A 27920-nucleotide genomic window follows, 5' to 3' on the forward strand; every position below is an offset into this window, starting at 1 on the left:
AGTTATTAATTGGATTGATAATTTTAAATGAAAATGCAGTCAAAGCTGAAGCAATGAATGCATGTTTACCACTGTCAATTGAACTGAAAGATAAAGGTTAAAGGTTAAAAATGCCTCAAATTGAGAAAATGGGAACTGACAAGCTGAAATGTCTGCATGCAATTCAAATAATCTCTCATGATGTCAATAGCATTTACCATTAAAACAAGATTTTAAAGATAATAATGACTCCTTTATTGGAAAGGATTATAATGGTGCACATATTTGTGCCTTTTAATTTATGTTCATTCTTTGCATAGTGGAAATATAGGTATATACACACAGTGGCCACTTTTGAATGCCTGCAAGAAAATGAATCTCAGGTGTCATTACTGTACTTTGATAACATATTTAAAGCCTGTTTGAAGGGAAAGGAATGAACGGCATGTGGGAGGCTTTCAAGAGAGCGATATTAAGAGACCAGGGCAGCATGTGCCTGTTAGGATGAAGGGTAAATCTGAAAAGTTCAGAGAACACATCCTCTAGCAAGGAAAAAGAATTGGAGGTTGGGGATGAGTGAATCCCGGGATGACTATAAAAAGATGAAGAATACCCTTAAGAGGGAAATCAGGAGGGCAAAGAGAGGGTATGGGATGGATCTGGCAAATCAGATTTAAAAATCTCATAAGTTTCCACAGCTAAATTATGAGTAAAAGGGTATCTAGGAAAAAGTAAGACTCCCTTAGAGATAAGCAGGACCATCTATGTCTCAAGCCACAGGAGATAAGTGGAATTGTTAGTGAATAGTTCTCCATTGTATTAACTGAAGTGAAAATTATGGATGCTCAAGAGGTAAGGAATATAAGTGGAGATATTTAATAGAATATTGATAGTACCAGGAAGGTGAAATCTGCAGCCTTAACTTGTGTAAAGTTGGATAAGTCCCCAGGACCTGCATTCTTGGACTTTGTGGGAGGCTGGAGAAGAAATTGCAGAGGGCCTCACGGAGATATTTACTTCATAATTAGCTACTGGTGTTCTAAAGACCGGAAGATGGTTAATGTCATTCCATGTTCAAGAAGGCAGCAAGGACAAGCCAGGAAACTACAGGCCAGTCAGCCTGACATCCGTGGTGCTGAAGTTACTAGATTCCAGTAACTAGAGGAAATTCTGAGGGGCAGGTTCACTCAGGATGGCTTTGTTTGTGAAAAGAAGTGCTTATCAAATCTTTTAGAGTTTTTTGAAGAGGTGATCTAAAGGGGAGATGAGAGGAGGGCAGTGGATGTTGTCTGTTTGGACTTTAGCAAGGCCTTCGACAAGTGTTAGGAGTGTTAGGTCCCATGGAATCCAGGGAGAACAAATTAGATGGATTCAGAATTGTCTCAGAGGTAGGAAACAGAGGGTGGTAGTTGAAGGTTGTTGATTGGAATAGAGGGCAATGACTGGTGGGTGCAGAAGTTGTTGTTTGGGACCCCTGTTATTTATTATTTATATAAATTATATTGAATTGAATGCAGAAGGCTTGATCCACAAATTTGCAAATAACGCAAAATTAGGATGCACTGTTGATAGTGAAGAGATCATCGTGGAGGCAAATGGACGTGAGGTGCGTTTTGGAAAGTCAGACCAGCCTTGGACATATTCTATGAATCGTAGGGCACCAGAGAGTGTAATGTAACAGAATGGCTGAAGAGTTCATTGAAAGCAGCGTCACGGGTAAACAGGGTGGTAAAAAAGGCATTTAACATGCTGGCCTTCATCAGTCAGATCATTGACTATAGGAGTTGGGATATTGTGTGAATGTATAAGTCATTGGTGAGTCTCTACCTGGAGTACTGTATACACTTCTAGTTGTTTTACTATAGAAAAGACATGGTTAAACTGATTAAAAGAATGCAGAATAGAATTATGAGTATGTTGCCAGGACGAGAAAACTTGAGTTATAGGGAGACATTGGCTAGGCTAGTTTTTCCTTCCTTGGATCGAAGGAGAATGAGGTGTGACCTTACAGAATTGTTTAAAATTATGAGAAGCACAGATAAGATGGATGGTAACAGTCTTTTCCCCAGGATCTTCATCATCATCATCACCATCTTCATCATTAGGTGCCGCGTCATATGATATGGGTGATCATGGTCTATGATCATGATTGTTCTTGCTAAATTTTTCTACACAAGTGGTTTGCATTGCCTTCTTCTGGGCAGTGTCTTCACAAGATAGGTGACCCCAGCCATTATCAATGCCCTTCAGAGACTGTCTGCCTGAAGTCTGTGATTGCATAACCAGGACTTGTGATATGCATTAGCAGCTCATACGACCATCCACCACCTGTTCCCACGGCTTCATGTGACCCTGATTGGGAGGTTAGATAGGTGCTACACTTTGTCTAAGAGTGACCTGCAGGCTAACGAGTGCCTTACACCTCCTTTGGTAGAGACGTATCTCCAGTCCGCCACCCCAGGTTTGGGGAGCCCAAATCAAGGGGGGTATAGTTTTAGGGTGAGAGGAGAAAGATTTAAAGGGCTCTAGTGGGTCGATCTTTTCACACAGAGCGTGGTGATTATATTGAATGAGCTGCCAGAGGAAGTGGTTGAGGCAGGTACAACAGTATCATTTAAGAAACACTTGGATTGGTAATGGAGGGGCAGGGTTTAGAGGGATATGAGCCGAATGCAGGAAATTGGGACTAGCTAGGTGGGCATTATGGTCAGCATACGCTTGTTGGGCTGAATGGCCTGTACTGTGCTGTTTGTTTTATCTAATAACGGATAATCAGAGTTTTTTTTATTGTAATATTGGAAATGTACCAAATTTTCTGTTTTTGAAAAATAAATCTATCATTGTTCCCCACAGACCTTAAATTGCTGACTCAGCTCTTCCCAGCAATCTTTCTACTGAGAATTTCTCTTTTACCATAACCTGCTGTTTCCAGTCATTCATGTGAATATTAGCAAAGTAACTGCATGTTAATCATATTAAAGTATTTCAACAGGCAGCAATCCAGAAGGAAAAAGATGTGTTTTAAGATCTGGGAAGGTTCTTTGGGACAAGTACTCATAAACTCAGCTCACCAGCAGCTAACTTTATTATAATTTATGGAGGGGAATAAACAGTCTTGCCTTGAACGCCGACTGTTATTCCCCTCCATAGATGCTAACCTGCTGAGTTCTTCAGGCATTTTGTGTGTGTTGCTTTGGATTTCCAGCATCTGTAGAATCTCTTATGTTTATCTATTCTAATTTTTCCTTATTCTTAGAATTTGTTTTATAAATGTTTTCCAGTTTTGATGAAAGATCATTATTTTAAATGTAAATCTGTTTCTCCTTGTATTGATCTTCCTTAACCAGTTGAGAATGTCCATTGTTTCCTGTTCTTACCATAGGGTTTTTCCTTTGCTTTTTAACTTGATAATCAGAAATGCCCTCTTCTATCAAAACCTGAAAATTCCTCTTCTGACATATCTTAATTAAGCTATAATTACATTTCAAAGACATTAGCTTTCTGAGAAATTTGCCACACTGTTTAATGATACTGTGTCTTCAAATTTGAGAACTTCTGTGAACACAATGATATTTTAAAATTATTAAATTGAACTTGAGTTTAAATGTAATTTTACAGTATCCATCATTTAAAAAAGCCAGATGTAGAGTGATGGCCATAAAATTTCTGACCATGTTTTTAATGGGAGATCATCGAGTTTCAGACCTAAGGCTACTAACAGGAAATCCAGGAGTTTTGCCCACGCTCTTTGATTTTTTTTTTTTGCTTTCAATAGATGTCATTTATATTGTAAATATAAATCAAACATCAACAGGCTGCAGAATCTGAACTCTGCCATTGGGAGAACTATTGGTGAAGTCATCCAGACCTGGTCTCTCTCTAGCAGAGATATTCTCTCTGTCTATTCCCTCACACTTGGGACATTTCATAAGTGTGCTGTCAAACAATATCTGACATTAAACATCTTAATACTCACTTTTTAACTCTTTCCTTGTTGTATTGCAGGATCATTAACTTCAAAGTAAATTTATTATCAAAGTATATATATGTCACCATACACAAACCTGAGATTCAGTGCCTTGCGGGCTAACTCAATAAATCCTTAGTATTAAAACCATAACAGAATCAGTGAAAGAAAATGCCAACTTGGGTGTTCAACCAGTGTGCAAAAGACAACTAACAGTGCAAATGCAAAAAGAAAGAAGTAATGATAAATAAGTAAGCAATAAATGTTGTAGGAGCATTTCAATGATGGGATAAGCGAAGTTGAGTGAAGTTATCCCTTTTAGTTCCAGAGCCTAATGGTTGAGTGATAATAACTGTTCCTGATGCTGGTGGTGTGAGTCCTAAGGCTCCTGTACTTTCCTCCTGATGGCAGCAGTGAGAAGGGAGCACGTCCTGCGTGTTGTGGGGGGGGGGGGGGGAATCCCTGATGATGGATGCTTATTTCCTGCGATAGCATTTCGTGGAGATGTGCTCAATGGTGGGGAGGGCTTTACATGTGATGGACTAACCAGAAACGTTAACCTTTTTCTCTATCCACAGATGCGGTCTGACTCGCTGGATGTTTCCAGCATTTTATGTTGTCCTTTGGGATTTATACTGAACTTTAACGCAGTACATTTTGGGACATTTCATAAGTGTGCTGTCAAACAATATCTGACATTAAGCAAATGTTCCTTTGCTGTATTTAAACTGACTGATGGTACTTGCAGCCACCTACATACGCCACATTGGTGACAGGCTTTCTGTTTCTCTGCATAACAGTGTGAAGAGATCCAACATGATGAAACTCAAAAGTATGGTTCTCAGAGTAGGAGCTTGTGAGGATGGCAGGGAATGGATATGTGAGATCCGTAGGAAGGCATGAGACGTACCAGCAGACTCGATCATTCCCTGCATTTGGACTACGTGGAGCTTTTCTGGCGAACAACATCACTAAGGTCTCAGGAGAGGACACAGAGAGGGGAACGTGATGATGTGTGAGGAGAGGAAAGTGATACGGCTGCTCTTAGTATGGCTGAAGACATATGAGACACAGGTGAGTCTAGTAACCCCATAGAGCACAATCAGTGTCTGTAACAAGAAGAATGGAAAAGCTTTGATGAGACATTTCAATCTGATGCTGTCAGAAGTTGTTTTGAGAAGCAGATTGGTGTGGTGGACCAAATGCAAGATTTTCACCAGTAGGGAGATGCTGTGTGAGTTTGTGAGGCAGCTTCATTTGGAGGCTGATTCTGAGGCTTTGGCACACAGACTGCAGATTTGGTAATGGGGTCATGGTATTCTTCACCAAGACTGAGTCTCACAGAGAACTCACATGGGTTTAGTGGGAAGCTCGCAGGTCACAAGGGTGCTAAGTGTGAGAAGACTCCTGAAAGCACGGGTCGAAATGGTGGAGGCATTCAGCTTTAGAATGCCCAGTTTCACGATTGCTAAAGGGTAGGACCCAATACAGTATGGTGGAGAGGCATGCAGCTAATGGAGAAGGTAATTCCCATAGGGTGGTCGATGAGCATCTGGTACATATTACAAGTCCTAGTTATGCAACCACTGATGCCAGGCAGACGATCTTTGAAGAGTATTGATGACCTCTGGGGTCACCTATCTTGTAAAGACACTGCACAGAAGAAGGCAAAGCAAAGCCTCTTATGTAGAAAAATTTGCCAAGAACAATCATGGTCATGGGATCATGTCATATGATGTGGCACGTAATGGTGATAATGATGAATTCCCGTATGTCTTGGAAGCAGGGAGATAAGTCTGAGAGCATAGGGTGTATCTGAAATGGATCATTGTAAATAGACATAATTGTGTTTACTGCACTGTTGATGGACTAAAGATGATAAATGTATTGATTGAGGAAGCAATCAGAAGTAATTTTATTATTTATTTATTTAGCAATGCAGCGCAAAGTAGTACCTTCCAGCCCTTTGAGCCATGCTGCCCCGCAACCCCCAGCAACCCCAATTTAACCCTAGCCTAATTATAGGACAATTTATACTTTCCAATTAACCTACCCAGTACATATTTGGACTGTGGGAGGAAACCAAAGCACCTGGGGAAAACCCATGCATTTCACAGGAAGGACATACAAACTCCTTGCAGAGGGCACCGGAATTGAACTGCAAACTCCTACGCCCCAAGCTGTAATAGCGTCGTGCTGACTGCTTTGCTACTGTGGCACCCCAGCATAGACTGAGAAGATTGAAAGGATGAGTAAATAAATTTGGTTACATTTATATCTGTACATTGCATAATTTCACAACTGTAAATAATTATCTGATGGAATAATGTACAGTCGACAGTTCATATTTTAAAGGGCTTGTTGCTTTTTTAGGGGAGGCCTTAGCACTCAGATCTGCAGCTGGATCTTCAACCTCCTCACAGACAGGACACAGGCTGTAAAAATAGGGGACAAGCTCTCCTCTACGTCAATCTGAGCACCGGTCCCCCACAAGGCTGTGTACTCAGCCCCCTGCTGTACTCACTGTACACCCATGATTGTGGAGCCAAGTTTCCGTCGAACTCAATATATAAGTTTGCTAATGACACAACAATTGCAGGCCGTATCTCGGGTAATGATGAGTTTGAGTACAGAGAGGAAATTAAGAACCTGGTGGCATGGTGCGAAGACAATAACCTATCCCTCAATGTCAGCAAGATGAAGGAATTGGTTGTTGACTTCAGAAGGAGTAGCGGACTGCATGACCCAATTTACATTGGTGGTGCGCAAGTGGAACAGGTCAAAAGCTTTAAGTTCCTTGGGGTCAATATCACAAATAACCTGACTTGGTCCTACCAAGCAGAGTTCACTGCCAAGAAGGCCCACCAGCGCCTTTACTCCTGAGAAAACTAAAGAAATTTGGCCTGTCCCCTAAAACCCTCACTAATTTTTATAGACGCACCGTAGAAAGCATTCTTCTAGGGTACATCACAACCTGGTATGGAACTTGTCCTGTCCAAGACCAAAAGAAGCTGCAGAAGATCGTGAACACGGCGCAGCACATCACACAAACCAATCTTCCGTCCATGGACTCACTTTACACCGCACGCTGTCGGAGCAGTGCTGCCAGGATAATCAAGGACACGACCTACCCAGCCAACACACTTTTCGTCCCTCTTCCCTCTGGGAGAAGGCTCAGGAGCTTGAAGACTCGTATGGCCAGATCTGCGAACAGCTTCTTTCCATCTATGATAAGACTGCTGAACGGATCCTGACAAGGATCTGGGCCGTACCCTCCAAATATCCGGACCTGCCTCTCGGTTTTTTTGCACTACCTTACTTTCCATTTTTCTGTTTTCTATTTATGATTTATAATTTAAATTTTTAATATTTACTATCGATTTGTAATCCAGGGAGCAGGAAGCGCAGAATCAAATATCGTATGTTCTTGTATAAATTGTTTGGCGACAATAAAGTATAAAGTATCAGTCTAGTATACCTTCAAGAACTGTCTGCTGCATCATAATATCATGCTGCTGCTTAGTTTGGGAATTGGCTATGCTTAAAGGTGTTCTATTATTAGTTCTGTCCAATCTGAGTGATAGTACTTCAGGAAGTTTCAAAGCACACAAAACAAATTTAAAACTACCAATTGATCTCACCAATTGTTCTTTGCAGAACAGTTCCAAATGTCTATTTCCCTCTACATGTGCATTTCCTGACATATTTCAGGAAATTGTAGCTCTAATTCTTAAACCACATCTTTTCCCCTTGTCAATTTAAATGGCATCTTTCAGTTTTTTCAAATCTTTTTGAATTATTTATTTTGGATATCTGGTTGTTATTGGAAAGACCAGCATTTCTGGGAGATTTTTTTTATATAGACTGGTGAATAGCAAGGCAGAATAATTTTAATTAGTGTGAGATTGAAATATGTTGGTGTCCTTGCAGTTTGATAAACAATCTGGAAAACAAATTGTATGTGCATTTGATTATTAAATAAGATATGCTGTTCTCCAATCCCTGATGAAACCCCCACCTGGAATATTATGTCCCACTTGAGGAAAGATGCAATGCTGAGGGAAGGAAAGCTAATTTTGTTTTTTTTTAATCCAAGGTCACAATCTGAAAATAAGCCTTGCAGAACAGAGATAAGAAGAAATTCTTTCACCAGAGGTTAACTAAGCTTTTAAATCCTCAACCCAAGAGGTTCATTCACAGCATGTCCAAAATTTATTTTTGAAATTATGGGAAAAGAGGGATAGAGGCTGTGAAGAAAAATGGCTATGATCTTACTGAATTATGAATCGGGCTGAGGGGCCGAATGACCCACTCCACTTCTTAAGTCCTTTATGTTATATCTCTGAAACATGTGTTTGAAGTTTGTAAAACACTGTCATCCACATAGCAGAATTTGAAATTTTGAATTCACAACCGACTTCCAAATAATTAGATGCACGATAACAACACAACGTGCTTCTGACCTACGGTACTCTGAGTGCATTCGGACATTCACATGCCCATTCACCAGGCATGTCATCCGTCAATCATTGCTGTTTACTGCATGCTTCCCCGGATGTACAATGCAGCTCTGCGCCGAGTCCATGTTGTGTGACACATCTGCAGTGCTTACTGGCTCCACGTTCGTTCTGCTCAGGTAATGCTGACTGGCTTCCTTTCGGGGGGGTGGCGTAATCTGGTGTAGGACGGGCAGGTTAGGTTCGGGTGCAGTCGCCAGCCCCGAGGGATTTAGCGGAGTATGCAGCGAGTGACTATAGCGAAATGTTGCACAATGTCACTGCAAATGGATACACTCAGCCAGCTCGAGGCTGGTCGGCCTGCTTTCAGGGTTCCGCTCTCCCCGCTGCTGATTGGTGTGCGTCGCCACTTTGCGTAGCATGTGGGCGGAGATTAGTGCGCGACTGGTTTCCGATTGGACGAGTCGGTTGTCGCTTAAACCGTGGTGCGAAGGAGGAGGGGAAGAATCAGCGTTGCGAAAAAGCAGCTACAAAGTATCCGTGGCGCCAGAGAAGGAAGTCAGGTCAGAATTGGCGCAGTACCCCATCACGCGGCGCAATCGCAAATTAAATATTTTGTATATTTTTAGATGTATTATTCAGTGTGGTTGTGGATAACGGGAGGTTTGACCGTGACTTTCACACTTGACTGGCCGTCTAATGTCCTGTTTGGAGGGTTTAAACACGTGCTTGGTTGCTGCATGTCGGAGTCAATCGCGAATATAACAGGTCGTGATGGAATCCTGGCATCCGTCTCTGGGACTTTAACACTGCTACCTGGCAGGATTCATCTTTATCAGCAGGAGGGTTTCAGAATTATTCTGTCATTTCACGTTGTTGTTAAAATTATGTTTTGAAAACATTTTTTAGTCGAGGTATTCTCTGAAGCCATTAAACGTGGTGACAGCACCGCAGCATTTTCGGAAACGGTTAAGAACATATATCAACACATGAGTAAACGGTACTAATTTAACCGTGTTATTAGCCTTTAATTTTGCCCAGTCCAAAAGACCACTCCGGGTTAGTTTTTAAGGTTATGGTTTAACAAATTACTGGTACTCTGCAGTTTGTTTTTCTGATTTTTTGAAAAAAAGAAAGTATCAATGAGTTCATGGCACAATATTTGGGGTTATTTAACCCAACAGACATTGAGAATCTTGGATTTAGTGATATTTCAGCAAAGCAGTGAGGGAGTTAATGTTAGGACTGTCGTTCACACTTTGGGCTTGTTGGCACGTCGAGTTGGGTAGAGATAGCCTTATGTCACTATTTGAAGAAGAGCTCGGACTAGTGTGTCTTTGTCAATCTCTCACCTCGGTGAGTATCAGGAAAATGCACAAGGGTTCATTCATCTTGTGGTGGGAAAGGCAGCCATATTTGTCCTCTCAGGAACTTGTGCTGCGCATCAAAGCAATTTGTAAGGTTTTTAAGATGTTCTTAATGTATTAATTTAATTTACCTTTCCTCTTGCTAAATAAAATATTACTTAAGTTGTGCTGTATAACAACTATTGTGGAGGAGGTACAGGAACGTGGTAACCTGTTTTAATAACACCTTCTTCCCCTCCACCTTCAGATTTCTGAACGGTTCATAAACCAATGAAATTACTTTCTTTACTATTTTTGTAGCTTGTAGTTTTGTCTTGGATTGTACTTCTGCCGCAAAATAAATTCCATGACATATGTCAGTGATGATAAAGACACGTTTATTTTTCTCTCAGGTAAGGGGTAGGTACAAAAGTTTGACCACAAATGGTGAATTGTTATTTGGCTTGATTTCTGCCATGTTGGTGTGAAAGAAACCAGATTTTAGAAGGAACATAGAGGAAAGTATTCATGTTGGAAGTTGTGTTTAAACTAGCCTGTGTATCAAGGTAGAAATGTAGCAACAGGAGAATACAGAGTCAGGAATATCCGGGCTTCCTGTGGTTGTTCGGCCTATCTGACAGTGACAGATTTGTGCAGTTCTTCTGTTGTGCAGTCGAAGCTGGTTGTTGGAGTGCAAGTTGTGCACGAGTCTCTGCTATGTTAATCACAGGAAGAGTGTGCTAGGGCAGCCCACTCTACCCATAGAAGCAAGTGGGGAAAACGGACTGTCTTATTGCTGCCAGCATGTGGACAGAGTCAAGGTGAATAGTGACTACTATAGCTAAGCAGGGTAAAGAATTGAATAGCTGTTTCCTCTAAAATTGTAACAAAAGAAATCTATGTATGCAGGAAATCTGAAGCAAAAATAGAAAGTGCTAAAAATGTACCGCAAGTCAGGTACGCTCAGCAGTAACAGAAGTGAAGTAGGTGTTTGAGGTTGAGGGCCCTTACCGAAACCTGAAATGTTAACTCTGTTTCTCTTGTCATAGATGCTGCCTGACTTGCTGAGTATTTTTGTTTTACTTTGATATTGTATGTAGCATGAATCTTATTGTATCATATAGTATATTTTATATAGAGCAAAGTATCAAATTTCACAACATGCGTCAGTGATATTAAACCTGATTCTGACCTTATTCCCTTGAAATAAGGGGAAGACACCGAGGAGTTGCTATGAAGCAAATACTTGCTCTGTGTTTTTTCTTTGCAAACCTAATGAATACTGAAAGGCCAGGATAGAGTGAATGTAGAGAGGATGTTTCCATTAGTAGGAGAGTTTAGGATTCTCCTGGCCTTTAAGACTCTGATGAAAAGTGTGTATTGAGCCAGTGGGTGATGAATCTGGAATTTTGTAGCTGCAGAGGCCTGTGGAGTCAGGTCATTCAGTGTATGTAAGACAGAGATTAATAGATTCTGGATTGGTAAGGGGGTTAAAGATTACAGGGAGAAAGCAGAATGGGAGGGGGGGGGAAGAATAACAGCCATGGCTGAATGGTGGAGAAGACTCGTTGGGCCAAGTGGTCTAATTTCTGCTCCTATATCTTGTGGTCTTGTGTAATGATGCTAATGAAGCATTGTTGATGATATCCTGACACAGACAGACTGTGGGTAATGAACAGGTTCTCTGCTTTTATAGACATCCATAAGTTTATTTTGTCCACAGGTTGGAAAGTACATTTAAAAATTCTATATGGTAACCATTCCTTAAATTTTATAATGGCATTAAAAAGACAAGGCTGATAAGAGCAAAACATTTATAAAAGTGGTGGGAGAGAAGAAACTAATTCTGCTATGTGTAGGAATGGATGTATGTATATGTGCCAAAATTTTGTATTTAATTATATTAGTGGGGCTTTCTTATCTATATGAGTACCTGTAAGGTAGGAGTTCAAAACCCTGGGGACAGTCTTTATAGTAAAACATTGCATCTCTTTGAAATAAATTGGTATCTGACTCCTAGCCTGATGTAATTTGGACCTAGAAATAATGTATCACTGATGTATGGGTACTTCCGAAATGGAATGAGTTAAGTGATATACAATTTTTCATGTACGCTTTTACTCCATTATACTTCAATCTTTACAATAATAGGCATATGCTGTTGTAAAATATACAATTACCTACCTAATGCTGCCAGAAGAAAGCTATTCAGTCCAATGTGAATGTGCATTTCAATATAATTTGGAAATTTTCCATATCGTTGCAAAGCAATTATACTGTATGTACCCAGCTGATAAAGCAGGCAAAAGGCTACAAGTTGTGCAGAGTTGATTCAGGACGAATTTTTCTAATGTCCTCTAAACATTTTTCTTTGTTTGACTGTTCAAAGGTACTCAATACACGTACAACCATGCCCGATCACGCAGTGCAGTTCTCTGTTGAGAAGCAGCATCATATATGTCTCTGTTAAAGATGGAGTTTAAATTAACATTTCCTAATCAGAGGGCATGGTGTGAATTGATGTAGCTGTGCTTTGTTTTAAATAAAGTACCTCTTAGCTTTGTTTATCGTAAGTAATTATTGCCTGCCTAGTTTTACATAACTTGGTGTATGTAATGCAACCTTTAAGTAGGTGGTTTGATTTTAAAAGGAAGAAGGTCTATTTTCAAGATAATATGACAGATATAGAACAACCCACGATGTTGCTTCGACCTAGTACTTTAAAATCAGTCTAACCCTTCCCTCCTACGTAGCCCTCCGTCTTTGTATCAGCCCTGTGCCTTTTGAAGAGCTCTTTTTTTAATGTTCCTAATGTATCGGCCTCTACCACCACCCTTGGTAGTGTGTTCCATACACTCACTAATTGCTGTGTAAGTTTTAAAAAAATCTTACCTCTGACATACCCCCTTCCTATACTTTCCTCCAGTCACCTTAAAATTATGCTGCCTAATATTATTTCAGTCCTGGGAGAAATTCTAGCTATTCACTCAATCTATGCCTCTTAATCATCTTGTACACTCCTAGTTGAATGAATTGGTGACTCTTTTTATATGCTCTGTGTGTTTCAGTGAAATATAGTGTTTGTAAAATGTCAACCTTTAAATTCTTCAACCATAGATCTTTATGTGGTTTCACCATCTTCATTTGTACATCCTGCTTTCTCCAACATTGGGTTCCACTGTACATTTTCGGTTCCTATTCCCTGGATTTAAACATTCTAGTTGACAGTACCTTGGTCACCTCTTGTAACATTTATTTAGCAATTTTAAAGTGGAGTAACCCTTCTGGCCCTTTGAGCCACACTGCCCCAGCAACCCCACAACCCCAATTAATCCTAACTTAATCATGGGACAATTTACAATGACCATTAAAGCTACCCGATACATCTTTGGACTGTGGGAGGAAACCAGAGCACCCGGGGGAAACCCACACGTTCCACGGGGAGAACGTACAGAAATTTTAACAGAGCTCATAGTAGCATAGTTGTTCAGTGAACAACTGTAGTTAAACAGGACTGATAGGACTGATGTTCTCTACTTTTGTATGTGTACTATGTGAACAGCTTTATATGAGTGTTTGTTGGTTGTTATTTGGTTTGTATAATTTGTTTCAAATTTTTTTAAAAAAAGTATGTTAGTAGTTTTAATACCCAAGAAGCTGCAGAAATAGTTGACGGCTTGTGAAAGGCTGAAGCAGAGAAAGATGCGTGCTTTTGAAGTTGTTCGGATATAATTTTATTTCCCTGAGCAGGTGCACAACTTTCACTTGCTCATCTTTCATTGACTTAACACTTGGCCCCTTCTCTGTCCCAGTGAAATTGGTTGTAAATGGTAATTGTGTTGAGGCACACCATTTACTAGCTTGAGCATTATTTTTTATTGACTTTCTCCCTCATAAATTGTTTTTATTTTGATTGCAAAACTCTGTCCCCAGATTCTATCATAATTCAGAATACAATAGGCGGGGGGTGGGAACCGAGCCTCTGTTTGTACTGTTGCCCACAGCTCTTGGCTGTAGTAGCCCTGTGTTTTCTGGCTTCTGTGAAACTGGTTACATGAGTCCTTGAGCCACATATAATCTGCTGGAGATGCTCCTGGGGTCAAGCAGCATCAGTGGGAGGAAAGAAAGCGTCAATGTTTGTGTCAAAACCCTGCATCAGGATTGAGCAGATTGTGTTGCTTCACATTCCAGCATCTTACAGTCTCTGGTATCACCTGAACTTCCAAGATCAAAGTAAATTTATTATTGATGTGTATATCACCATATGCTACCCTACAACATATCATATACTTGTTTAAATCAGTCAGACTGGTTTGTGCTAATGTTTTCAGTGCCCTTAGATGTTGGATTTCTGCTCAGGGTGTACTCCCTGATGTCTTTGCAAGAAAATTGGTGAAAATTGAGTTTAAAATAAATATTGATTAGTATATCAAATAAGTTTGATGTGGACTAGTGAAAACATAAAGAGCTTGGAGTAATTTCGGAAGTATGCGAATGTGAGGGCACTTTTTTCTCGAGCTCTGGAGTTGCGTAATAGATTACAATAAGAGTCTTGTGTCAGCTTGTCCTTGGATTTGGAGCAGATATTCCTAACAGCCTCATTTCATTTGAAATGCGTTCTTCAAGGGCAATACTTGATCAATAACATTTAATCCAATGAAGTAACTGGTTCTCCATACACAATTAATCTTCCTGACTCAGACTCATCTTAATTTTGAAATCTCTCTACCTCAGCAGGACCAGTGCTAGAATTCCAAGTGCTGACATTTAATAAATAATCACGGATGTGAACTATTACTGAAACTGTCCAGAATAGCTGGCAAACCATGTGGTTTACATGATGCTTTTGTAATAAATAACTATCATAATCCCATTTGATTGCCTTCAGTTGTCTTGTAGGTGGCTGCATTGGATTTATTCAAGTAGACAGAGAGGAGAGGATATCTTGATAGAGCTTGATAATCCCCCAGTCTTGCTTTCATTGTCTCTCTAAATTGACTGTAATTAAAGTCGGCCATGGTGCAGTGACATCAGCACCGGACTCCGGAACAGAGGTTCCTGAGTTCGAATCCAGTCGGGCCGTTCCCAAGTACGCTTTCCATCCGTGCCGGGTTGAATGTTGAGCTCGCAACTCGATCTTGTAAAATAAAGAAACATATTGTACTGCGAAATGTCTGTGGGAGGAGTGGCGCACCACACAGTCTCTCGTTCCACGCCTTGTAAGGCATGAAAATGCCCGACGCTGGCCTCTCAGGCCTGAGTTGACCTCATCATCATCATGGCAGCTTAATGCTGCTAATATCTACTACTGTATCTGAGGGATGACAATAATGAATGTTGAATGATCTCCAACCAAGAAACCTCTTCCTATCTGGAACCCTACTAGCCTGCTGAGTTGTCCAAGGATTCTTCCTTGACCTCTTTCCCTTTCATCCCATAACCTTTCCCAAGTGCAGGTTAAGTAGCTGCACGGGTACAAATGAGATTCAGTTCTACTCTGCGTAACATTCTTTGGCTGCTTCTCTGCTTTCCTATTTCAGGAAAGCCCAACTTTTTCCCTGGGCAGCATTGAAAGGACTGGTTTGCTGCTTTACCAGGTGAAGACTTTAAAATAATCATCACATTTTATTGTAAAAAAAATACCATTTGTGATTATATTGCTCTAAATTGGGTTTTACACCTCGTCCTCTTATGTGCTCAGATGACTTGCTTGTGGCTCCATAACACTATCTTTAAAGACTATAAACCTTCTTCATATTCCAACTTGATTACTTAAACTTTTTTAATTGCTAAAGGCTTTATTTGTCACACGTACATTGAAGCATACAGTGAAATGCGTCATTTTGCATCAACAACCAACACAGTTGGCAGATTGTGCTGGGAGCAGTCTGTAAGTGTTGCTACATTTGCAGAGCTAATGTAGCATTACCACACCTCAACTAACCATAACCTTAACCATATGTCCTTTGAACATGGGTGGAAACTGGAGCATCTGGAGGAAATCCATACAGGCATGGGGAGAATAACCCCCCTACATACAGCGGCAGGAATTGAACTCCAATTGGTGATTGCTGGTGGCTTAAAGCTTTGCGCTAACTGCTACACTGCCGTGCCCGTGTTATTGCTGTTCTCTGCTTAACTGTCTGCCCAACATGACAAACGAAAATTCATATTAACACACACAAAATGCTGGAGGAACTGGGCAGGTCAGGCAGCATCTATGGAAAAGAGTAAACAGTCGCCGTTTGAACCAAGACTTCTTCAGAACTGGCCTTCTGAGTTCCTCCAGCATTTTGTGTGTGTTGCTTTGGATTTCCAACATCTGCAGATTTTCTTGTGTTTGAAAATTTATATCCATCTTCTCCCATGTGTTGTTTGCCTGCTTTGTCTTTCCTCACTGCTCTTCCATTGTGTTCTTGGTTACTAAATGCCCACACTTAATGTCTTTGCTCTTTAAATGTGCCCATGATTTCTTACCAGTCCATGTCTTCAAACATTTTGTACTCTGCATTCTTCTACAACTTAGAATCTCCCCATCCACTTCTTCACACCAGCACATTATTACACTGCCACTCTTCACCCATTTCCTGCTCTAAATATTTTATTTAATACTTTTTTTTAATATCTTTTCAGTTGTAATCTTTGATCAAGATTTTGGCTTTCTTCCTAACTTCTGTTTTCATGGGTAAGTGTGAATGTACATTCTGCTTTCCAATTTCAGATTCTGAGGGTTTCAGGCATATTTTGAAATTTGTTGATAATGATGCAATAAGAACATGCTGTTATTTTGAACAATGTTCTTTGGATTTTCAAGAGCTTATGCAATTTTTTACTTTAAAAATCAGGAAGACCAAAGGAATAAATTGTAAAATTAATTGTGAGCAACCTTTCTCCCTTCCATTCCCCGCTCTCATGAAATTAATATTCCAATACATATAATATGGATTCCTCCAGTGAAGAAACAGATGTGAGACAATTTAACCTGTAGAGAAATTGGACATAGTAATGCTGGAAGTAACCAGAGTTTTTGCCTCTGTATTTACTAGTTGGAAGATCTTAACATTGTTTTACACAGAATTTGCTGCTAGAACAATTATGAGCTCTTGGTGACATTTTGATACAATGTTCTTTAAAGCTATTTAGTGAATCTATTTTTGAGTTAACTGGGTGCAGTTGTTTTGTAAGCAACAAGGTACTGGTGTATGTGAATTGAGGGCCAAAGTGACAATGGATGGATTCAGCAGGTCGGGACGGGGTGAGTTGATGTTTGAAAATTTGCTGATTAAAAGACATGGAAGCTTATCAGGCTTTAAGTACATATGGAGTTTGGGTGAGTGTAGAAACTGGAGTAATTAATTGGCAAAAGTGGGTTGTAATAATGGAATAAGGAACAGCAATCATGAGCAGAAGTGTAGGTGTGTAGTACATTTATTATCAAAGTCTGTATACTACATACAACATTGAGATTTATCTCCTTACAGGCAGCCACCAATAGAACCCATTAAGAACAAAGAACTCTGTCAAACGTGTAGAAAGATTGTGCAAACAATAAAAGTAAGCATTCACAAAAGTGAGTCCACAGCCACAAAGCCAGTAATCACTGCATCTGACCTAGTAGTCTGTTAGTTGGAGGCCACAACCTTGGGTATAGAAGCATTGGGATAAATGGTTTCCCCAAAGCATTTTACCACCATTGAAGTGTAGTCAGTGTTTTAATGAGGGAAACATGACAATAAATTTACCTAAATTGGATGGTATTCGGTGCTGGACTTCAGTTGGAGTTTGTGGAGATCTGGTATCTCACCAAAGGCTAGTAAATTTCTATAGATGTACAGTGGAGAACATTTTGAGTGGTCGCATCACCATCTGGTTTGGAGACTCCAAAGTGCAGGATTTAAAGAGGCTGCAGAGGGTTGTAGACTCAGCCAGTTTCATCGTGGCACCAGCCTCCCCACCATCAGGGACCTAAAGTAGGCAGCATTCAGCATTAAGAACCCACCAACTGGACACGCTTACATGCATCTCGTTACTACCATCAGGAAGGAGTCACACTCAGTGTTAGTGAAACACACACTGGAGACCCATACTTAATGTTCACTGTTTTAGGAATAACTTCTCTGCTCTCATCTGATTTCTGAACGGTCCATGAAGTCATGAACTGTTGCTGCAAGAACAATTGTTGGCCATTCCCCTTTTGCACTGTTTAATTATTGTAACTTGCTGTAAATTTTATGTCTTTCATTGTTGTTTTGTGGCAACAATACAAATTTCATGGCATTTGTTAATGATAAATCTGATTCTAAATGAAGTTTCCACAAAACAGAATTCAGCTCTTCTTTCAGTTAGTCCTGACAAAGGGTCTTGGCCTGCAACGCGGACTGTACCTCTTCCTAGAGATGCTGCCTGGCCTGCTGCGTTCACCAGCAACTTTTATGTGCGCTGCTTGAAATTCCAGCATCTGCAGATTTCCTCGTGTTTGAGTTGTGCTTTTTTTTTGTGCTTTATAATTTGGGTGGGTCACAGCATAATTCCCTTGTCTTTCAAAATGGTCTCGTGGATTCAGTTTCACCAGAGACTGAATGGGGCCTTGGTTCAGCCTCTCATCTCAGTGGTGGTTCGTCCAGTAATTGCTTAGACATGGGAGTGGAGTTAGACCATTCAGCCCTTCGAGTCTGCTCCACCATTGCAATGTGGCTGATTTACTATCTCTTTCAACCTCGTTCTCCCGCCTTTTTCCTGTAACCTTTGACACCCTAATTAATCAATAACCGATCAATCTCCACTTTAAATACACCCAAAAACTTGGCCTCCACAGCTGTCTGTGGAAATAAATTCCACAGATTCACCAGTCTTTGGCTAAAGAAATGCCTCCTCATCTCTGTTCTATAGGGACATGCCTCTGTTCAAAGGCTGTGCCCTCTGCTTTTAGACTCTCCCACAATGAGAAACATCCTCTCCACACTTACTGTATCTATCCTGCAGTCCTGCTCTGGAGTTTTTGTGTTCAAATCTCCAACAGGAGCCTTCTGACCCGGATGAAATTGTTCCAAACTGAGGAGCCTTTCGAAAAGCAGTGGATAAATCTGGCAAAGTAGAGAAGGTTAATTGTGATCTGGAAATTCAGAAGGACTGTTGGTGGTGGGAACAACTCTGGCAAAGGCACCCTGCAACACTGAAGATGTTTTAAAAAAAACACTTGCTAACCAAACAGAATTGCTTTGTGCTGAAATGTAATCATTACAAGTGTCAGATATGTTAGTTATTGTGGGAATGTTTTATAGGAGTTTATTTTTAAGCAATGAGGTTGTGATTTTTTGTTGCAACGAGTAATGCGTTTTGATATCTTGAAAGGTTAATTTTATGTTCTGTTAAGTTTACACATTTTTATGGGAGGATAGCAACTTTGCAAAAGTGTAAATGCATTGCTTTTTTGGAAAGTACTCTTCGGTGTTTGAATCCTTTCCTGCATTTTGAAATGCAGTAGAGAACCTGTCAAAAACTTTTCAAGGATGCATGATTTATTCACGAAAATTCTGTGTGATCTTACACTATGATAGTTCATGAAAAGGTGGCATTTTCATTTGTCCTAGTGTTGTAACGTGCCTCTAAAAATAGAGTAGGAATTGTAATTGCTTAAGGCCAGTTACCTGACCTGTTTAAGTACCCTCCTGTGATTCAAAGACAAGGTTATACTTTACTCTGAAACAGAATTAGCATTGCTTGTATCCTTTTGTATGTTTGGAGTTATGTTTTCCAATATTATGTTATGCAAAGTTTAACAACGAATGTGTATGTTGTGCATGGTCAAGGTGCTCTATTTTGTCCCTCTGATTTGGATAGGGAGGTAATTTGCGATTCAAAATATAATGATCTCCTCAACTTGTAGAATTCAGCCAATTGAATGAGTTCATGTTCAGGAATTTCTGAGTATTTGGGCTGAACAAGATGATGTATAGGAAAAGATGAGGGGGAAAAAACTGAATCTTGACATTTTGGGTGACACTTAAGAAGTAAATGGAGACTTGTCTTAAGTTAAATAAGTTCAAATTGGAGCTGGTAATATATGGTGATGTTTTGTGGGTAGCTCACGGGAAAACTACTGGGCACTTAGGTTTTTTAGCTGTTGGCACAGAACTGCACTGAACTGTGGCTATGGCCTGCAACTATTAAAGCATGGGCTCAGTTCTGTGAACTTCAGTTCTGAATGCTATTTGCATGTTATTGTTTGCATGTTTTTTTTCTCTCTGCATGTTGGGTTCCTTTGTTTTGTAGCTGCCTGCAAGAAGACAAATCTCAAGGTTGTATAAGATATACATACTTTGTTCTTTGAACTTTGAACTTGATGTGGTTTCGCCACAGCTCTGGACAGCTCCTTGTTAGTGTACCTGTACTTGAATCTTACTGTCTCTGCAGGCCCGCATATTTGCCTGCTACACCTGCATGTTCACCTTCAGCGAATGGTGCTGGAGGGCACCCAGGTCTCTTTTCATCTCCCTATTGACCTTCTTGCTGGATTGAATATCTTTGAAAGTTCTAGCTGTGATGATGAGAAAATATTAATGTTATGCATCATTACATGACAAAACTGACACTTGGAGTTTGTATCTTCCCAGCTCAATAAAAACATTCCCACTTCACAGACTGTGCCATGTTTTTAACCTTCAGTAGCATAACTGGCAATCAATGAACTGATGTAAACATCAATTTATTTACAAACTATTCTTGCTGCAAAATATCCTGAAAATGAGAGTCGTGTTGCATGAATATAAGTGAATGTTTCACAATGATCTGAGCTAAAAATAATTTTGCATGAATTGTAAGTTCTTCAAAACAACTATTCAGTGATGATCAAAGGAAGAATTTTTGACTTTATCAAATGAGTGTGTGTTCTAATGCTCATTTATAGCTCTGTAATTTTTTTAAATAACTAAATGCTTCCTGCTTTACTGTTGTGTGTTCATATGAATTGTTCCATGACTCATAATGTCAAGGGTTGCGTTGAACTGAGCAGTGAAAGCCATGCCACAGAGCTAATATGAATATAATTTCAGACCTTTCTAAACAATTCCTTCTTGCAGCAACTTGTACACATCCAGATTTTAGTCATATTTATAAGAAAGTTAGGCTTATTCATCACATGTACATTGAAACACGTGGTGAAATACGTCATTTGCATCGTCAACCAACACAATCCAAGGATTTGTTGAAGGGCAGCCTGCAAGTGTCACCATTCTGTCGAAAGTGTCTCCACTCTTAAAAGGACACTGTTTAGAATGATTTCATTCCTATGCAAGATTATCAAAGTATTGATGTTTTAGTATATAAGTGAATATTTGATAACTGAGTGAGAAATTAATTATCTTCGACCTGAGAACAGAACCTGAAATCAATTAAAATTAGCAATGGAGCACAAATAATTGAGGCACACAGTTATGTGTTTTTAAAAAATGCAAGGACTTGCATTTCCATAGTGCCTATCACAATGTCTGAAGAATATAGTCACATTTGTAATATATGGCATGGCAGCTAATTTCGATACAGAATTTTGTGGTTGACAGGATGGGGAGCTCCCAGTACTCACTACCCCACCTGCACAGAACACTGTCAGACGACATCATCATCATCACACACAAAAGTTGCTGGTGAACGCAGCAGGCCAGGCAGCATCTCTAGGAAGAGGTACAGTCTACGTTTCGGGCCGAGACCCTTCGTCAGGACTAACTGAAAGAAGAACTAGTAAGAGATTTGAAAGTGGGAGGGGCTAGTAAGAGATTGACATCATCATCACCATCATCATCATTATGTGCTGTGTCTTGAGACGTGGGCTATCATGGTCTTCTGTCATGACCATTTTAAAATGATAGGAAATTAAGACTACTTAACTTTAAAAGAGTTAATCTTTTTTAACTTCAATATTGGCTGATTTGCACTCAAATATCTGGAAAACGCAAATCCAGTCTCCTGAAAATATTCCTCTGACATGTAATTTGCCTGATGATATATTGTCAATGGTTTTGTAAATTTGCATGCAAGTACAAAATGCTACTGGCATTTAATTGCCTTTTGAATCCAGTTTGTTTACATGGGAGTTAATGATGCAATTTTTAGTACATTATGCAAATAGGAGTTTCTCAGCTTGCAAGCTGTTGGGGACGTTTATACATAGGACATGCCATTATCACATGGTGATTTACTGAGAAAATAACAATGATGTGGATCTTTCAAGATGTGGCTGTCTTTGTTGTCACTGAGCTCTGCTCATGTCACACATTGAAACGTAATTTGATTTTTTTTAATGTTCTGTTCAGGAGGGAGGGAACGTCGAGGAGTGCGAGGAGTGGTGTCCCATGCAGACTTCCAATCTGCGCCTTGTAAGGCATGAAAATGCCCCGACGCAGGCCTCTCATGGTCTGAGTCAATGTTCCCCCTCCCCTCCCTCCCTCTGTTCCATTGCCTTACTTTCCTTGGTATTCTGCAGTCTTTCATGTTCCTTTGTAAATATTCGAAAGAAATGTGAAATAACCAGTGAACACATTGACAAATTTGTCATTGAAGATGGGTAATTATTGGAAAGTTTTACCAGTGGAAGGACATCAACAGTGAATTTGGCAATTTATGGGCAGTGCTAGAAACTTACATTTTCACTTGCACAGTTACTAAATGTTTAAATTAATTTATTATCAAAGTACATATATGTCAGCATATAAGATTCATGTTCTTGCGAGTATACACAATGACTCCAAGAAACACAATATTATCAGTGAAAGACTGCACCCAGCCGGATGGATAAACAACCGATGTGCATAAGATGACAAATTGTGCAAATACAAAAGAGAGGAAAAAAATTAATAAGTAAGCAATAAATATCAAAGACGTGAGATGAAGAATCCTTGAAAGTAAATCTATAGGTTGTGGGAACAGTTCAGTAATGTGGCAAGTGAAGTTAACCCCACTGGTTCAGGAGCCTGATGGTTGAGGGGTAATAACTGTTCCTAAAGCTGGTGGTGTGGTCCCTGAGCCTCCCGTACCACGTTTTTGATGGCAGCAGCAAGAAGAGAGCATGATGGTGGAGATTCTTCATGATACTTTCCTGCGACAGTGCCCAATATACTTGTGCTCAATAGTGGGGAGGGCTTTACCTGTGCTGGACTGGGCCATATCAACTATCTTTTGTAGGATTTTCAATTCAAGGATATTGGTGTTTCCATACCAGGTTGCATTGAACCCAGTCAATATACTCTCCAGCACATATCTATAGAAGTTTGTCAATATTTTAGATGTTATGTTGAAGATTCACAAACTCCTAAGAAAGTAGAGGCACTGTCGCGCTTTATTCATAATTGTACTTGAATGCTGGGCCTAGGACAATTCCTCTGAAGTAATAACACTGAGAATTTTAAGTTACTAACCCTCTCTCCTTCTGATCCCTTGAAGAGAACTGGCTCATGGACCTCTGGTTTCCTCCTCCTGAAGTCAGTGATCAGCTCCCTGGTCTTGCTGACATTGAGTGAGAGGTTGTTGTGGCACCACCCAGCCAGATTTTCAATCCCCCTCTTTCATCCTGTTTCGTCACCTCCGTATAATGTTGTAAATTCCAACGATTTTTCGTAAACACAAAATAATCTGCAGATGCTGGGGTCAAAGCAACACTCACAACACACTGGAGGAACTCAGCAGGTTGGGCAGCATCCGTGGAAAAGATCGGGCGACGTTTCTCCTGCTTCAGACCATCACTACCAAGCAGTCTTCCATAAGTAGCCATTGAAACCTATTCGATATTGAAAGGCCTAGATAGAGTGGATGTGGAGGGGATTTTCTTGTGGTAGGAGAGTCTAAGACCACAGGGCACAGCCTCAGATCAGAGATGAGAAGGAATTTCTTCCTAAGAAAAGCTAGGTCTGAGAAAGCCTGCTTTTGGAGTTGGTCACTTGTCCTGAAATTCATAAAACCTTAACGTGTAAGTATTTAATTTCTCCCAACATGTCTGCAACATTGAGAGGTGTTGGGCATTTTTGTTTGCTGAAGTGCATGTACTTTGTTAGATCTAAGAATCTGGAGTATTGAGAAGAGGCCCCTTTTTGCTAGTTTTTATATTGATCGAGTCCTTTTCCAGATTAGGCAGATGAACGTTCTCACTTTGCTGGTATTTGTTAAATACCTGTAATCATTCTTTTGTGTACAATCTGAACTGGAAGATGTGATGCAGAAAGTAAGCTGGGCTCTGTAAATGATACATTTGGCTTCCTTGTTTAATATTGAAAACAAAATTAAAATACGTACAAATACTTTATCAGTCACCAAGGAGATAATATATTTTTAAATACTATTTTTCATTCTTGTGTTACCCACATTCATTCTACAATAGAAAATCAAAAATTAATTTTATTTTGTGGCCTTCACCAGCAAACAAAAACTGTGCTCTGTTGATATGAAACTTGCTAACGTATGCCAGAATTATTTTTATTTTGGAATTGGTATTTGATTTTCAGAAAGCTGATGAATCATCGCTGGTGGGATTTTGTGGTAGGAGTAAATGTACTGAGGCATGAAGTCTGTAATTCAGGTACATTTAAGAGATGCTACTGCATAATTGCCAGTCTATATAACCAACGGCTATTAAATTTCTGTAACTACCAGGCCAGGAATTGATGCAGAAGTATATGGTTTTCATATGTTTTTAATTTATTGAGATACACCCTATCCTCGTTATATGTGGGGGATACATTCCTCGAAGTTGATGCATGATGTGAAATCGCATAATCTGAATAATTATTTAAATGGAGAAAATAGGGATTCATTCCAGAAGGCTTCCTAAGTATGTTTTATCTGTAATTTATTCACATTTTCATACCAATACCACAAAAGCAGTACTACAAGACAACATTTGTATTGTATTTCATCAATTTAAGGTAATATTCAATGTAATAAATCATAGAAAGTTAACATCCGAGGTGTACAGTACTCACCAACAGTGGCAGGTGTGTTCGCTCTGGGAGATGAGTGGTTGTTGTTGTGGTGTCGGGCAGCTTTACATAGATAAGGTGGATGGTTTTGTGGTTGTCAGGATCACATCAAACACAGCAAGGGGTGAAGGAAGACTCGCAGACCTCTTAGAACTTCCGGCAGCAGAAGGTGTTACCGATTTGAATAAAGTGGTGAGGGTTGTTTGCTTGGCAGCATTTTGTTTTAAATATGCTTGTAGGGAAGAAGGGTTGACGGCAGGGAATGACTGAAATGCTGACTCCGTTCTAAACGTGGATCCATGTCCATCGCCATTTGTGCCAAGTGTTACAACTTTCACCATTCCCTCACCATTGGTAATCTCTCAGGATTTTCAAAATTGTCTGTTGCTTGCAGCATCTGAGAGAGAGTTCGAGGTGAAAAAAAATATGTACACCTTGAATGGATTACACCTTGGTCCGAGTGGTTGAATCAGCGATGTTGTGTTAAGTGGCAGGAAATGCACTGTTAGGATGAATGCTGTCCAAATGTTTAGGATGGGCTGGCACATTGTCAAGCAACAAAAGAACTTTAGAGGCAAGATTCTGTTCCTGGCAGTAGCATCCCAGAGCTGTGTTACCTTCAGCTGATGCTGCGCTGTTTATAACTTCCAACTTTTTTTCAAGTGTTAAAGCGGTTCTCTGCCGCTCGGCTGATGGCCCAGGACATGACATCGGATGCTTAGGAGGCATAGTTAAATATTTCAAGTGCAAAATCACTGCACCATAGGTAAAACCAACAGAAGTTTAAGATCGCGCATCCACACCTTGCCAAAACCAATGCGAGAGTGGCGGGAGAGAGATTGTGAGGCGTGCGCGCATCTGACTTGTAGTGGCGAGAAAGCGATGCTTCTTGTCCCAACAATGAGACTGTGAGGTATGTGCACGTGACTTGTATTGGTAGGAAAGCAGTGCTCCTCGCATAACTTTGAGTTTTGGATGCATATAACGAGACGTTGGTAGACGTTGGTAGGTTCCTCGCATAATTGTGAATCTGCATTGTCTAAAGACGCATATAACGAGGATAGGGTGTACAGAGCGGAATCAGCCCTTCCAGCTCTCTGAGCTGCACCATCCAGCAACCCCAGACTTAACCTTCAGCTAATCACGGGGCAATTTATGGTGACCAATTAACCTATCAAATGATATGTTTTTGGACTGTGGAAGGGAACTGGAGCACTTGGAGGAAACCCACACTGTGTTGGGGAAAACATACAAACTCCTCACAGGCAGCATGGCGGGAATTGAACCTGGGACACTGATACTGTAAAGCATTGTGATAACCACTATGCTACATGTGTTTGATGTAGATGCAGACCAGGGAAGAAGAGAAATATGGAGAAAAGTGGGAGTGAAAAAAATATTATCACAGAAAAGAAAAAGATGGGCATAAAATGCAAGACAGGGATGAGCAATAATTGCATGCGTGGAGGGGATCCTTTGCTTTCATTTGCTAAACTACTTGTTATTATGAACAATGTATTTGCAAAACTGGTTAATTGTTGAGAAATCAATTGTAGTTCTGCCTCACAGTTAGCCATTCTTTCATGGGTTCTTCTATATTTGCTCAAGTCAGTTTTGGAATATAATCCCTGCGAAACCAGATTGCCTGTTTTCAATGGTGTTTCTGTAAATGAGAATGAAATTAGCTAAATCACTACAAATTGGATACGGTGTGTTAATTCTTATTTTCATTGTACTGAAAAAATTAATTCTTCTATCAAAATTAATTATACTACACTTGTTTTACCTTTTATGATTGATGTTTTTGTTTGGCTTTTTACAGCATTCTATACCAAGGTTCATTTAATCATTGACAAATGAGATTAAGTACATGTGTGCCAGCTGCTCCCGGGTTACGAACACCCAAATTATGGGCATGCCTACACATATGAGCAACCTTTGTTCTCATTGTTTTCTTTCTAGTAAAAATTGTTCAATCTATGTCAGATCTTCTTGTGAATGCTGCTTATGATGGTCTGTGCCTGTTGTAAGATTTTCACTACACCTGTGCCTGTGACAATAAATTTGACTTTGGCTTCCGTAATATTATTAAAATCAGAAGTCTAACTTGTGTACATTTTCCTCTCTCGCTTCACCCTTAATTGTTCTTTCTTATCAGTCTTGGTCCTTCTGATGGCATTCATTTCAATACTGTGTAGGTTTGGTTACTATATTGAGTGTTCTTGGTGTATTTTATGGCTTGTTAACACAATCAGTGTAAAAACTGAACCCAGTTGTTGCCTGTACATTAATTAGACAGACCTGATCTTCACTTTTGGAATACGGGTGTCTCCGGAAAGGTCAACATTTATCGTCCTTGAAAAGGTGGTGATAAACGGGTGTTTTGGTTTTCCTGTATAAGTGTGCTCTCAAGTTGCTGTTGGTTGGGGAATATGAGAATTCAGACCTATTGAGAGTAAAGAACTGACAGTTTCGAACCCTGGATGGTGTGTAACTTGGAGGGGAATCTGCAGGTGCTCGTGTTCCCTTGCAGCTGCTGTTCTTGATGATAAATGACATGGGTTTGGAAAGTGCTGTCAAGCAGCTGGTTGAGCAGCTGCAGTACATTTTGTAGACCCAGCCATTATATGTAATGAGTAGCCGAGAAAGTGGAATATGTTAGGGGGCTGATGAGGTTCTAGTCCGAGATGTTGCCTGGCTTCTTGAGAGTTGCTGGGGTTGCACTCATCCAAGCAATTGAATGGTATTCCATTGTGTTCCTAACTTGTACCCTGCATCTCAGAACGATCATGGGGTATCTGGAGGTGAGTGACTTCCGTAGGAGTCTGTGGAGATATGCCATGACATCCAAAGCTTTGACAGACATCTATATAAATGTGTAGTGGAGAATGTATTGACTGGCTGCACCATAGCTTGGTATGGAAATGTCTTTGAACAGAAAATCCTACAAAAGGTAGTGGATTCGGCCCAGCACCTATGTGAAATGCTGTCATCAGAAAGCAGCCTCCATCATCAGAGATTCTCACCACACAGGCCATGCTCTTTTTCTCGCTGCTCCATCAGATAGATGGTACAAGAGTTTCAGCTCTCGTACCACTAGGTTCAAGAGCAATTACTACCCCACAGCCATCAGGCTCCTGAACAAAAGAGGACATCTATGCTCACTTGCCCATCATTGGGATGTTCCCACTACCAATTATTTCACTTT

General features: G+C 40.2%; 1 protein-coding gene across 4 annotated transcripts in view; it reads left to right on the plus strand.

Moving 5' to 3' along the window:
• Window positions 1-27920, plus strand: part of usp36 (ubiquitin specific peptidase 36) — an 87081-nt gene that overhangs the window by 2181 nt on the left and 56980 nt on the right. The window contains exons 1-2 of one of the 4 annotated variants that reach the window (XM_063074555.1): window positions 8923-8966; window positions 16383-16434. The gene's annotated coding sequence lies outside the window, so the exon portion shown is untranslated. Of the gene's footprint in view, window positions 1-4746; window positions 5021-8437; window positions 8583-8887; window positions 8967-16382; window positions 16435-27920 lie in introns of those variants that run through there. The other 3 variants (XM_063074551.1, XM_063074553.1, XM_063074554.1) reach the window with 3 other exon arrangements.

This window comes from Mobula hypostoma, chromosome 22, assembly GCF_963921235.1.
Source record: "Mobula hypostoma chromosome 22, sMobHyp1.1, whole genome shotgun sequence".
Classification (NCBI taxonomy): domain Eukaryota; kingdom Metazoa; phylum Chordata; class Chondrichthyes; order Myliobatiformes; family Myliobatidae; genus Mobula; species Mobula hypostoma.